This window comes from Heptranchias perlo, chromosome 16, assembly GCF_035084215.1.
Source record: "Heptranchias perlo isolate sHepPer1 chromosome 16, sHepPer1.hap1, whole genome shotgun sequence".
NCBI classification, from domain to species: Eukaryota; Metazoa; Chordata; class Chondrichthyes; order Hexanchiformes; family Hexanchidae; genus Heptranchias; species Heptranchias perlo.
In genome coordinates, this window is record NC_090340.1 from 9,798,206 (window position 1) to 9,813,005 (window position 14,800).

General features: G+C 45.7%; 1 protein-coding gene across 2 annotated transcripts in view; it reads right to left on the minus strand.

The window, feature by feature from the left end:
• The window catches only part of st3gal2 (ST3 beta-galactoside alpha-2,3-sialyltransferase 2), a 424,632-nt gene that overhangs the window by 216,127 nt on the left and 193,705 nt on the right, over positions 1-14,800 (minus strand). Inside the window, exon 3 of one of the 2 annotated variants that reach the window (XM_067997643.1) lies at positions 5,357-5,390. The exons of the other annotated variant lie outside the window; for it this stretch is intronic. The gene's annotated coding sequence lies outside the window, so the exon portion shown is untranslated. The remainder of the gene's footprint in view (positions 1-5,356; positions 5,391-14,800) is intronic. 2 annotated transcript variants of the gene reach the window in all.

A 14,800-nucleotide genomic window follows, 5' to 3' on the forward strand; every position in this document is an offset into this window, starting at 1 on the left:
CCCCATCCAAACCTACCCACGCTCTCCATCCAAACCCCCCCCCGCTCTCCACCCAAACACCCTCCCCATCCAAACCTACCCACGCTCTCCATCCAAACCCACCCTCGCTCTCCATCCAAACCCACCCTCGCTCTCCATCCAAATCCCCCCCCGCTCTCCATCCAAACCCACCCTCGCTCTCCATCCAAACCCACCCTCGCTCTCCATCCAAATCCCCCCCCCCGCTCTCCATCCAAACCCCCCCCCCCGCTCCCCATCCAAACCCCCACCCCGCTCTCCATCCAAACCCCCACCCCGCTCTCCATCCAACCCCCCCCGCTCTCCATCCAAACCCCCACCCCCGCTCTCCACCCAAACACCCTCCCCATCCAAACCTACCCACGCTCTCCATCCAAACCTACCCACGCTCTCCATCCAAACCCACCCTCGCTCTCCATCCAAATCCCCCCCCGCTCTCCATCCAAACCCCCCCCCCGCTCTCCATCCAAACTCCCACCCCGCTCTCCATCCAACCCCCCTCACTCTCCATCCAGACCCCCCTGCTCTCCATCCAGCCCTGACCCTGCTCTCCATCATCCAGACAACCCCCCCCACCGCTCTCCATCCAGAACTCCCGGACCTCCATCCAAACTCCCCACCTCCGCTCTCCATCCAGTTCCCCCCCCCACCACTCTCCATTCAGACCCGCCCCTGCTCTCTAAACAAACCCCATGCTCCTGCTACCCTATCCAGACTCCCCCCTTATTCTCCATCGAGACCTACCCCGCCCCCCCCCCGGTGTCCATCCAGAACCACCCCCCGCTGTCCATCCAGACCCATCCCCCGCTCTGCATCTAGACCCACCCCCTGCTCTGCATCCAGACCCAACCCCCGCTCTCCATCCAGACCCACCCCCCGCTCTCCATCCAGACCCACCCCCCGCTCTCCATCCAGACCCAACCCCCGCTCTCCATCCAGACTCACCCCCCGCTCTCCATCCAGACTCACCCCCCGCTCTCCATCTAGACCCAACCCCCGCTCTCCATCCAGACCCAACCCCCGGTCTGCATCCAGACTCACCCCCCGCTCTCCATCCAGACCCACCCCCCGCTCTCCATCCAGACCCAACCCCCGCTCTCCATCCAGACTCACCCCCCGCTCTCCATCCAGACTCACCCCCCGCTCTCCATCCAGACCCAACCCCCGGTCTGCATCCAGACTCACCCCCCGCTCTCCATCCAGACCCACCCCCCGCTCTCCATCCAGACCCACCCCACGCTCTCCTGAGGAGTGTGGATGGAGGCAAGAGTACCATGTGTGTTCCATCAGTGAGACTCCAAACCATTGTTCACAGGGCATTAAAGTCAGATGAGGTGGCAACCCTACTCATGGAACATGCACTGGGCTGGTACCATGCTTTGTATCTGACATTAGCAGAGCCTGCTGAAGGAATCTGATGAAAGACTGGGGCAGGAGTCCAAACTTTTGGTCTGCATGGGCTGCTTAGATGCATACCATGGAACCTCGGGGGGCCACATATTTAGTCTAAATACTTTATTCTCAAAATTTATCTCAAGTTGCTGCCAGTTACAGATCTTCATGTTTTGATTTAAGATTTATCCACCAATGAGGCAACATTGCTAAGAACAGCCCTTTCTAAACCCCTCAGGTCATCAAAACTCAAATAGGACAAACCAATGAAAAATAAATAAAAGTGCAATTAGAACTTAGCTCCCACAGCACAGATGGGCTGTGGTTAAGGAATTTTCCTGGGCTGGAGACGGTAAGAAAGAGAAAATTTAAAGAGATCAGAGTTTAGAAGTGCAGCAGATCAATAGAATTCGGCTAGGACAGGCTAGACTTGAAATATTTTGAACTATAAGGTAAATTCACCAATCGCATAGGATTCCCAGGCCGCCTGTAACTTTTGTGGCCTAACTATAATCTTTCAAAGTTCTCTAGATTCAGGAACTGTCCCTCTTGATTGGAAAATTGCACATATCACTCCGCTTTTTAAGAAAGGAGAGAGAGGGAAACCGGGGAATTATAGACCAGTTAGCCTAACATCTGTTGTGGGGAAAATGCTGGAGTCTATAATTAAGGATAGGGTGACTGAACACCTCGAGAATTTTCAGTTAATCAGAGAGAGCCAGCATGGATTTGTGAAAGGTAGGTCGTGCCTGACAAACCTGATTGAATTTTTTGAAGAGGTGACTAAAGTAGTGGACAGGGGAATGTCAATGGGTGTTATTTATATGGACTTCCAGAAGGCATTTGATAAGGTCCCATAAGAGACTGTTAGCTAAGATAGAAGCCCATGGAATCGAGGGAAAAGTACGGACTTGGTTAGGAAATTGGCTGAGCGAAAGGCGACAGAGAGTAGGGATAATGGGAAGGTACTCACATTGGCAGGATGTGACTAGTGGAGTCCCGCAGGGATCTGTCTTGGAGCCTCAATTATTCACAATATTTATTAACGAATTAGATGAAGGCATAGAAAGTCTCATATCTAAGTTTGCCGATGACACAAAGATTGGTGGCATTGTAAGCAGAGTATATGAAAACATAAAATTACAAAGTGATATTGATAGATTAGGCGAATGGGCAAAACTGTGGCAAATGGAATTCAATGTAGACAAATGTGAGGTCATCCACTTTGGATCAAAAAAGGATAGAACAGGGTACTTTCTAAATGGTAAAAAGTTAAAAACAGTGGATGTCCAAAGGGACTTAGGGGTTCAGGTACATGGATCATTGAAGTGTCATGAACAGGTGCAGAAAATAATCAAGAAGGCAAATGGAATGTTGGCCTTTATATCTGGAGGACTAGAGTACAAGGGGGCAGAAGTTATGCTGCAGCTATTCAAAACCCTGGTTAGACCGCACCTGGAGTACTCTGAGCAGTTCTGGGCACCGCACCTTCAGAAGGACATATTGGCCTTGGAGGGAGTGCAGCGTAGGTTTACTAGAATGATACCCAGAATTCAAGGGTTAAGTTACGAGGAGAGATTACACAAATTGGGGTTGTATTCTCTGGAGTTTTGAAGGTTAAGGGGTGATCTGATCGAAGTTTATAAGATATTAGGGGGAACAGATAGGGTGGATAGAGAGAAACTATTTCTGCTGGTTGGGGATTCTAGGAGTAGGGGGCACAGTCTAAAAATTAGAGCCAGACCTTTCAGGAGCGAGATTAGAAAACATTTCTACACACAAAGGGTTGTAGAAGTTTGGAACTCTCTTCCGCAAATGGCAATTGATACTAGCTCAATTGCTAAATTTAAATGGCGACCAAAGGTATTAAGGGATATGGGCCAAAGGCAGGTATATGGAGTTAGATCACAGATCAGCCATGACCTTATCAAATGGCGGAGCAGGCACGAGGGGCTGAATGGCCTACTCCTGTTCCTATGTTGCTATGTTCCTAATGAATCCGTGTATCACATCTTCATGGAGTGTGAGATGTTTCAGCCCCTGTTTCATTATTTGAAGGGGCTGCTCCTCAACTTCTGACTGCAATTCAGTCCCACGCTCCTGATTTATGGCCACCCGGTGTGGCGGGTGTTGGGGGGGGTGGGGGGAGCGGGCAAGTTGGAGGACTTCCTCGTGGGTCTGCTCCTGGGCCTGGCCAAGGTGGCAATTCACAGGTCCAAGTTGAACGCGGCCTGTCCGGGTGGTCACTCTGGCTGCCTGCCTCTCTTCCGTGGCTTTGTCCACGCCCAGGTGGCCCTGGAGAAGGAGCACAAGGTGTCCGCTGGTACGTTTGAGGGCACCGCAGGGTCTGACGTGCACAGTGGAGGCTGTAAATAATATTATTATTCAATTTGATAAGTTTCCTTTTTTTTATGATTTGGGTTTCCATTAGTTGTGCCTCTCTAAAAAGGGGCACCATTCTTAGGTTTCTTGTTGATGACACTGGGACAACCCTGTCTCTTTATAGTTAATTGAAGAAAAGGCATACTTCCAGTGGGGAGCTGCATTCAAAGGGAGCTTGCTTCGGATAACCAGTGTGATAGTGGTGTAGACTGACCTCCAACTTGCTCTCCCTTTGCTCGTGGCTCTCCACTGGGAGTATGGGATTGGCAAATTTACCCTAATGTGTCCCTAAGTCCTTATTCTGAACACCCTGGAGCCCTGTGTTCGATCATTTCAATGGAGCGGATGGATTCAAGCAGGTCGAGCAGGTGAGAGATATGGTGGAGGGATAGACAGCAGCACATTTGCTCAGATGCACTGGTGTTGGTGTGTTTGATACTTCTAGACAGTGTCATCTCGAAATATGGCTTGATCTGAATCTGCTTCGCATTGTGTCCCCATAATGTGCAATAACAATTTGCATTTATATAACGCCTTTAACATGGTAAAACGTCCCAAGGCGCTTCACAGAAGTGTTATCAGACAAAATTTGACACCAATCCACGTAACGAGGTATTAGGTTTTAAGGAGTGACTTAAAGGAGGAGAGAGAGAGAGAGACAGAGAGGCAAAGAGGTTTAGGGAGGGAATTCTAGAGATTAAGGCCCAGGCAGCTGAAGGCACGGCCACCAATGGTGGAATGAAAGAAATCAGGGATGTGAAAGAGGGCAGAATTGGAGGAGCGCAGAGATCTCAGAGGGTTGTAGGGCTGAAGGAGGTTACAGACATAGGGAGGGGCGAGACCATGGAGGGATTGTGCAGAAGGAGCTCCGCAGGATTACAATCTTTAGCAACCATCTAGTTTTAGCCCTCTGTGATTACGGGGGGATAAATGAAGGCAAAGAAGTCAGTACATGGCAGGATGCCATCCGCAGCAAAATATATCCAGATATGACAATCCATTACTGGATAAAAACCAAAGCTCAACATGCACATTATATTACACTGCCTGAACTCTGCCAAGTTCCAGTTCACCGCCAGCTTCAGTGCAGCTGATCAGCTCAAACCTGATTCACAGATGGTGGTGGCTATGCTACTGGGCCATACAGACCAGGAGGTTGCAGGTTCCATTCCTGGTCTGTCCGGCATTAAGTGATCTCAGTCACAGCAGTAGTCAGAGTTCTACAGCTGGCCTCTCCATCCCTGGCTTCTGCAACTGAAAAGTCAGGCAGTGCTCCCATTCCTGATCACTATTCAGTGACCCCTGCTAGGAAGTGCACGTGTGCGGAGTCAGAGGAGCCAAGGGTCAGGCTTGACTGCGATTTCCTCCACGGTTGAGATAAAAAACAGCCACAGTACTGGAGGGCTGCTGATGCTCATAGAACTGTACTCTGGCACTATTAAGACAGGAGGGGAGAATCTGGGGTGGGTGAGATGGGATGTAATTGTTATACATTTTATTGATTCAACAGTATTATTTTTGCAGTGAAGCATTATTAAAGAATACTGAAGCTAACAGGACTTACCAAGCTGGGGACTCTGCAGTCTGCTGGGTGAACCCTAGAAGATGACAAATACAAGAGGGGTAAGTCTTGTTGCTGGCTCAGTCCTCCTGCTTAGACTGAGTTCCTTTATCACAATGACTAACTCCAATACCTGAGGTTACAAGCCTTGATTTTCCAATTAGCATTAGTTTAATACTAACAGAAACCCAAATGTAATAATAAATGGAGACATTAAAATAACATCAGTTGGAAAACCTGGGTTAATATCTCTTAGTGAAACTGCCTTTTACTCTATTTCTATGGCATATCACTGGAATGCCAAAACAATTTTGCTTTCTAGTGAACAATGTTTGTAGCTCAGAATGGCAGCCGGATACTTGGCAAGGTACCAGATAGAAAGAAAGACTTGCATTTATAGAAGCACCTCTCATGACCTCAGGATGTACAGCCAATACAGTACTTCTAAAGTGTAGTCACTGTTGTAATGTAGGAAATGTGGTAGCCAATTTGCACACAGCAAGGTCCCACAAACAACAAAAATAAATGACCAAATAATATGTTTCAGTGGTGTTGGTTGAGGGATAAATGTTGGCCAGGATATCAGGAGAACACCCCTGCTTTTCTTCAAATAGTATTATGGGATCTTTTCCGTTCACCTGAGAGGGCACAATGGGCCTCGGTTTATTGCCTCATCCAAAAGACGGCACCTCTGACAATGCAGCACTCCCTCAGTACTGCACTGGAGTGTCAGCCTAGATTATGTGCTCACGTTTCTGGAGTGGGGCTTGAACCCATGATCTTCTGACTCCAGAGGTTAATACCTGTACTACCTCTATCTTCTCAAGTCATTTACCAGGAATGATAGAGAAAAACAGCACCTCAGTCGACAGGATTAAACCGACTAATCTGTCAGCAGTGACACTATCAGCTCAGTCCAATTTAAACTGTTGTTGATACTGGAACTGCAGGCTCCTCGTGTTTTCAATCACTCTCAGTGATTATACAGATCCTCAAATGATTTAAATGTGATCTTAAATGTGCATTACGCCCGGTCCCTTTGGCCTACCATTGGTGGCCGTGCCTTTAGCCGTCTAGGCCCCATGCTCTAGAATTCCCTCCCTAAACCTCTCCACCACGTCACCCTCCTCTTTTAAGACCTTCCTTAAAACCCACCTCTTTGACCAAGCTTTTAGTCACCTCTCCCAATATCTCCATTCTTAGCTCAGCGTCCATTTTTGTCTGATTGCCCTTCTGTGAAGCACCTTGGAACGTTTTTCTATGTTAAAGGTATTATGTAGATGTAAACTGTTGTTGTTAAAAATAAAATTAGTGCCCAGGAACATTTGAATTTACAAACTACACTTAAGTGCTTTTACTGCTTGAATGTTGCGGGTCGTTTCACAGTTCTCCACCAATGTTGCTCTGGAAAAGCCACAAGCAGGTATGCATGGGTGGCCGTCCTGCAGTGAAGTATCTGCTCCCACTCAGCACCTCCCGTCATTGCCATAGTTAAGATAAGAAACTCTGTATACACAGTCTACTGCTCTTAACTCAAACTTGCTTTGTTCAAATGATCCAAAATCCAGCTTTTTAGCACTAAGTTCTTGCTTTGCTGTGTAATTTACATTACTTAATTCAAAATTACTGGATAATTCAAAATTGTGGCAAAAACGACTTTCAATGTTCAGCAGTAGACTGTGCATGTACACACACACACACACACAATTTTTTTTTAAAAAGCTTGAATGCAGACTTGATATGTATCAGATCACTTTTTTTTAAGCAGCAATCGAAAATCAAATTTTTCCTTTCTGGTGTTCAATTATATAAATTATGAGGCAGTCACCCACTGAAACCACACTAACCAGTTCAAAACTGCACTGGTAGTCACACTCTGTGTCATTGTGTCCCTCCCTTTGTGGGAAATAACAACTTATATTTAACTTCAAAACGCAGACCTCTTTCGACTGCCCCTCCAATGGACCATTGGCTGGCATACTGGTAAAAGAGAAAAGGAGGTCATGGATCCCTCCTCATTGCACTCTTGCAGCACCTTACAGTCATCAGAAAAACACCCTTAGGATAAAACCAACAAACAGATAAGAAGGGGAGGGAAATATTTACATTCAAAGTATTCCTTCCTTTATTCACCTTTAGTTAGTATTTAATGGCCCTGAAATTCCACAGGGTTCCTACTGGCCTCCCAGCGTTACTGTAGCAAAAGATCAGTGAACCCTCCAAAGAAACGATGTAAACGGCTGAAAACAGACGTTCCCACCATTTCCCTGCAGGCTCCAGTGGTCTCCCAGCAGCAGGAGGCCCGTAGAACCCCTTCCCACAAAACTTCAGGGCCAATCAATTATCCCACTCACGTGACTGGGTATCACACTCCGCTGCTTCCATTAACATTAATCTCTCCCTCTATTTAATAAGCTTTAAATGTTATAAATGGAGATCTACATACACTTACCAAGGTCTCTACATTATCGCACAGTATGTTTTGGAACTGCAGGTCAGAAGCAGCCCGGGGACCAAGATATTTGGTGTGAAACTCCCCTTGATGTGGCACAGTGAGGTTCAATCCAGTGACATCATGGGGCTGTAGCTGAATTGCGGACAGCTATGTTTTCCCTGTGTGGGGGGGTGGGGGGGGTTGCACTTGTTGTACTGTCCAAAAACTAGATGGGACTGGGGATTTGGGTGGAGTGGACATTAAAATCCAGGGAGCAAAATGGTACTTTTATTCTCCGCTTATCAGATACAAAAATGACCGCGTGGTTTAAAACTGGAAAGATGTAAGCCGCAATTCAAAAGTGAGTTCTGCTTGAGGCTGCTCTTGCAGCCACTGATAGAAAGGAACAGCCAAACCTTTCATTCAGCAGACAGTGATCACATTTCGCCCAGTCCAAAACTAATGGGGACAAGACCAGGTCCAGATTAAGTACTGACTTAGCCCTAAACAGAGCATGAAATTGAGGATTCCTCTTGCCAGTCTTCAAATCAACTTTTTAAGCCTATCTCAAGGTCCCAAACTAAACATTCCAGCTCAGTTTCGAAAGAGAAAGTTTTGTTATATAGAATCATAGAAGTTTACAACATGGAAACAGGCCCTTCGGCCCAACATGTCCATGTCGCCCAGTTTATACCACTAAGCTAGTCCCAATTGCCTGCACTTGGCCCATATCCCTCTATACCCATCTTACCCATGTAACTGTCCAAATGCTTTTTAAAAGACAAAATTGTACCCGCCTCTACTACTGCCTCTGGCAGCTCGTTCCAGACACTCACCACCCTTTGAGTGAAAAAATTGCCCCTCTGGACCCTTTTGTATCTCTCCCCTCTCACCTTAAATCTATGTCCCCTCGTTATAGACTCCCCTACCTTTGGGAAAAGATTTTGACTATCTACCTTATCTATGCCCCTCATTATTTTATAGACTTCTATAAGATCACCCCTTAACCTCCTACTCTCCAGGGAAAAAAGTCCCAGTCTATCTAACCTCTCCCTATAAGTCAAACCATCAAGTCCTGGTAGCATCCGAGTAAATCTTTTCTGCACTCTTTCTAGTTTAATAATATCCTTTCTATAATAGGGTGACCAGAACTGTACACAGTATTCCAAGTGTGGCCTTACTAATGTCTTGTACAACTTCAACAAGACATCCCAACTCCTGTATTCAATGTTCTGACCAATGAAACCAAGCATGCCGAATGCCTTCTTCACCACCCTATCCACCTGTGACTCCACTTTCAAGGAGCTATGAACCTGTACTCCTAGATCTCTTTGTTCTATAACTCTCCCCAACGCCCTACCATTAACAGAGTAGGTCCTGGTCTGATTTGATCTACCAAAATGCATCACCTCACATTTATCTAAATTAAACTCCATCTGCCATTCATTGGCCCACTGGCCCAATTTATCAAGATCCCGTTGCAATCCTAGATAACCTTCTTCACTGTCCACAGTGCCACCAATCTTGGTGTCATCTGCAAACTTACTAACCATGCCTCCTAAATTCTCATCCAAATCATTAATATAAATAACAAATAACAGCGGACCCAGCACCGATCCCTGAGGCACACCGCTGGTCACAGGCCTCCAGTCTGAAAAACAACCCTCTACAACCACCCTCTGTCTTCTGTCGTCAATCCAATTTTGTATCCAATTGGCTACCTCACGTTGGATCCCGTGAGATTTAACCTTATGTAACAACCTACCATGCGGTACCTTGTCAAAGGCTTTGCTAAAGTCCATGTAGACCACGTCTACTGCACAGCCCTCATCTATCTTCTTGGTTACCCCTTCAAAAAACTCAATCAAATTCGTGAGACATGATTTTCCTCTCACAAAACCATGCTGACTGTTCCTAATCAGTCCCTGCCTCTCCAAATGCCTGTAGATCCTGTCTCTCAGAATACCCTCTAACAACTTACCCACTACAGATGTCAGGCTCACCGGTCTGTAGTTCCCAGGCTTTTCCCTGCCGCCCTTCTTAAACAAAGGCACAACATTTGCTACCCTCCAATCTTCAGGCACCTCACCTGTAGCTGTCGATGATTTAAATATCTCTGCTAGGGGACCCGCAATTTCCTCCCTAACCTCCCATAACATCCTGGGATACATTTCATCAGGTCCCGGAGATTTATCTACCTTGATGCGCATTAAGACTTCCAGCACCTCCCTCTCTGTAATATGTACACTCCTCAAGACATCACTATTTATTTCCCCAAGTTCCCTAACATCCATGCCTTTCTCAACCGTAAATACCGATGTGAAATATTCATTCAGGATCTCACCCATTTCTTGTGGTTCCGCACATAGATGACCTTGTTGATCCTTAAGAGGCCCTACTCTCTCCCTAGTTACTCTGTTTAGTCTGTTTAATTCTCGGCTTGAAGCAAAACTATAAAACAATAGATAATTAAAGCAATAGATCATCTAAACACAAACACACAGTTGCAATACATGAGCATCGCAAAACAAAATGCACAGTATGAGTTTTTCTTAAGCCCACCCACACACTTTGCTCCCTTTATTTTCCCTAAACACAGCTCATTTGTTATTTTATAAACAACCACCAGGAACCAACCTCTTTAAAGAGAGTATATCAACTACATACATGCCGACCATTTCATGCGGAGTCAGCATATTAGGTACCTGGTCAGCATGCCAGCATTTGCTGACGGCACCTTTTGGCCACTGGTTCAGCAAGTGACGTTTGGGTTCCCAAGCTACTATGGTACCACATGTTTCCTCTGTCAATACCTCTGAGTAACAGGCAGGAACACGCTGATCTCTTTATCAATGTCCCTCTGCAACTAGTGATTTCATACCCTCCCTCTGCCATTGTTACATCTAGTCTACAGCACAGAAACAGGCTATTCAGCCCAACTGGTCTATGCTGGTATTTATGCTCCACATGAGCATACTGTCTGAGTGAGTGAGTGAGTCAATCAATCCCTCTCCCAGCTTCCAGTCCTGTTTCAGCATTGGAAAACATTGATTTTGCTTTACCAATACAAGGCAACTGCTGCCCACATGAGAACAGCAAGTACAGTGTAGAGGAGGGATTGATTCTGGGACTTTGTATGGCTCATTGCCACACTGGGCAGTGCCTGTATGAACTTAGCTCTTTGTGTAGCACATTCAAGTTATTTTTATTTGAGTTAAAGTAATATTAATCTGAGACTGTATTCTTTCATTGTGTAATCTGTGTGTTTATGTCACCAGAAGTTTAGGTTGTAGTGGCAAGGAATATAGCTGAGGAGGTTAGCAGTGTACAGGAACGTAGGGCTAATATGGCGTAGGGCTGGAATTTCTGTTACTGCACACAACATTGTAATGTATCATGTGACTCACACTAGGGTGTTAAGCGCTTACAATATACTGCAAATTGGGTAACTTTTGAGAAATTTCTCCAAGAGAAAGCTTCAATTAAAATTTCACATAGGGTTAATTTTGCTGACACTGACAACCAGAAGTGCAAAAATGCTCCCAACTGTGGCATCGGTCACCTTAACAAGTATGTAACTCGCCAAAAGATAAACATATGTAAAAAACATATATCCAAATATTAAAAACTATATGAAGCACTATGGTCAATGTTTGTCATGATACCAACTGCCAACCCAAACAAAACTTAAATTAGAGTGAACCTAGCCCACAGTAGACATATCTATTGGCTGTTAAATAACCCCCATCAACAAGAGCAATTTCAAGGCTGCAATTTCATCTCAGACTTAAGGTGATAGTTAGAAACTGCTCAACCAAGCATTCTCACAAATTATGACTTGACCTGAACGTCCTTGATGAGATTACTGCCTTGTAATCACTCCTGAGCATCCTTTGATTATTCCATATGTAGATTGGAGGGGACATTCAATGCATTGTGCAGATTATAACATGGAAACCAAGGATTTGCACATCAGAGTGAAATTCTACATCAGTGCGATTACAGGGTACACATCTGGTTACTGTTGCTTATAATTATGGAGCTCAGTTCTGGGAAGTCAATGAACACTGCACAAAAACAAAATTCCGACAGGTACACAGTTACAACATAGAATTATTTTTAATTATATATATTTTAAGCGTATAAGAATGGGTATGAATAAAGAAGAAAATAGATGTTTTTCCAGTTAAATAATTGCTGTCAAATAGCACCGAGAGCAGTGTTGTGCAGTTGAAATTGTTCACTACCCACAAGTGTGCTTACGACGACACCGTTTTACCCACATGCACGAATTTTAGTGGAAAACACCTTACACGACTTTCACACCATACAGGTATATGTATTTCACATGTTTATATACTTAACAAACATCTACCATCATTCAGTAACCAAGGAAGTAAAGCGCTCACAACGATCAAAAGACACTCATGTCATAAACTGGATAGCCTGGTCTTCAGTTGCTTCCAAGCCTTTATTCACAGAGATCAACATTAACCACACTACGTCCAAGATAAGCTCTCATATAAATGGATACAAGAGAATCCCCAATTGATATGCACTCTCTGAATACAACTAACACTAGTTGATATAAATCATATGAATACAATTGATAACTCACACACTCTACTTTTCGTCCTACCGTTTTGCCAACAAACGCACACAAAGGTTAAAGTACACATACATACACCGTGCAAATATGATTATTGAATTCACATGCCCAATGACGATGTCTGTTACTCATTTTTTATTTACTAATCAGAAATGGAATTAGCCACATCTGGACAACACTGACCTAGAGGTATGGAAAAAATTCAGTGGTATACTTGAGTACTAGTCCCACTGGCAATTGCATAAAACCATTTAAAACTAATGCGTTACAGATGCTGCACTGTACTGAATTGTTCTGGATAATCCAGGGCATAAGCTAAACTAGACAGCTTTGTTACGAACACTGCATGACATTGATTTGTTGTGTGCATCACACAAATTTGCTGAATTTGTGTGCATTTTCCGATCATTTGTTTGACACTACTGCGACGACTGATGTGATTTGTACAGTAATTTTATATGTCCTGCAGAACCTGTTAACTGGGTGTAAGAACATCACCCTCTCACATGATTGTACTCGGTGTTGTGTCTGAGAACTGTGATTACGATGATTAAAATAGTATTTCTAGTCTCCCCTAATGAGAGTTTATCCAGTGAATTGCTGAGCCATACAGCCTCAAAGATCAATTCCAAATCAGTGCTGAGTTCGCTGGTCTCCCTTGGTGCAGCAGGTGTGGGGTTACCATCGGTCTCCACACAGATATCAGCCAGCATTTCAGCTCTTTATCACGATCCTCATTTTTTATTATTCATTCATGGGATGTGGGTGTCGCTGGTGAGGCCGGCATTTATTGCCCTTTCCTAATTGCCCTTGAGAAGGTGGTGGTGAGCCGCCTTCTTGAACCGCTGCAGTCCGTATGGTGACGGTTCTCCCACAGTGCTGTTAGGAAGGGAGTTCCAGGATTTTGACCCAGCGACAATGAAGGAACGGCGATATATTTCCAAGTCGGGATGGTGTGTGACTTGGAGGGGAACGTGCAGGTGGTGTTGTTCCCATGTGCCTGCTGCTCTTGTCCTTCTAGGTGGTAGAGGTCGCGGGTTTGGGAGGTGCTGTCGAAGAAGCCTTGGCGAGTTGCTGCAGTGCATCCTGTGGATGGTACACACTGCAGCCACAGTGCGCCGGTGGTGAAGGGAGTGAATGTTTAGGGTGGTGGATGGGGTGCCAATGAAGCGGGCTGCTTTATCTTGGATGGTGTCGAGCTTCTTGAGTGTTGTTGGAGCTGCACTCATCCAGGCAAGTGGAGAGTATTCCATCACACTCCAGACTTGTGCCTTGTAAATGGTGGAAAGGCTTTGGGGAGTCAGGAGGTGAGTCACTCGCCACAGAATACCCAGTCTCTGACCTGCTCTCATAGCCACAGTATTTATATGGCTGGTCCAGTTAAGTTTCTGGTCAATGGTGACCCCCAGGATGTTGATGGTGGGGGATTCGGCGATGGTAATGCCGTTGAATGTCAAGGGGAGGTGGTTAGACTCTCTCTTGTTGGAGATGGTCATTGCCTGGCACTTATCTGGCGTGAATGTTACTTGCCACTTATGAGCCCAAGCCTGGATGTTGTCCAGGTCTTGTTGCATGCGGGCTCGGACTGCTTCATTATTTGAGGGGTTGCGAATGGAACTGAACACTGTGCAGTCATCAGTGAACATCCCCATTTCTGACCTTATGATGGAGGGAAGGTCATTGATGAAGCAGCTGAAGATGGTTGGGCCTTGGACACTGCCCTGAGGAACTCCTGCAGCAATGTCCTGGGGCTGAGATGATTGCCTCCAACAACCACTACCATCTTCCTTTGTGCTAGGTATGACTCCAGCCACTGGAGAGTTTTCCCCCTGATTCCCATTGACTTCAATTTTACTAGGGCTCCTTGGTGCCACACTCGGTCAAATGCTGCCTTGATGTCAAGGGCAGTCACTCTCACCTCACCTCTGGAATTCAGCTCTTTTGTCCATGTTTGGACCAAGGCTGTAATGAGGTCTGGAGCCGAGTGGTCCTGGCGGAACCCAAACTGAGCTTCAGTGAGCAGGTTATTGGTGAGTAAGTGTCGCTTGATAGCACTGTCGACGACACCTTCCATCACTTTGTTGATGATTGAGAGTAGACTGATGGGGCGGTAGTTGGTCAGATTGGATTTGTCCTGCTTTTTGTGGACAGGACATACCTGGCCGATTTTCCACATTGTCGGGTAGATGCCAATGTTGTAGCTGTACTGGAACAGCTTAGCAAGAGGCGCAGCTAGTTCTGGAGCACAAATCTTCAGCACTGCAGCTGGGATGATGTGGGGATTCATAGCCTTTGCTGTATCCAGTGCACTCAGCCTTTTTATTGATAGCAATTGAATTGGTTGAAAACTGGCTTCTGTGATGGTGGGGATATCGGGAGGAGGCCGAGATGGATCATCCACTCG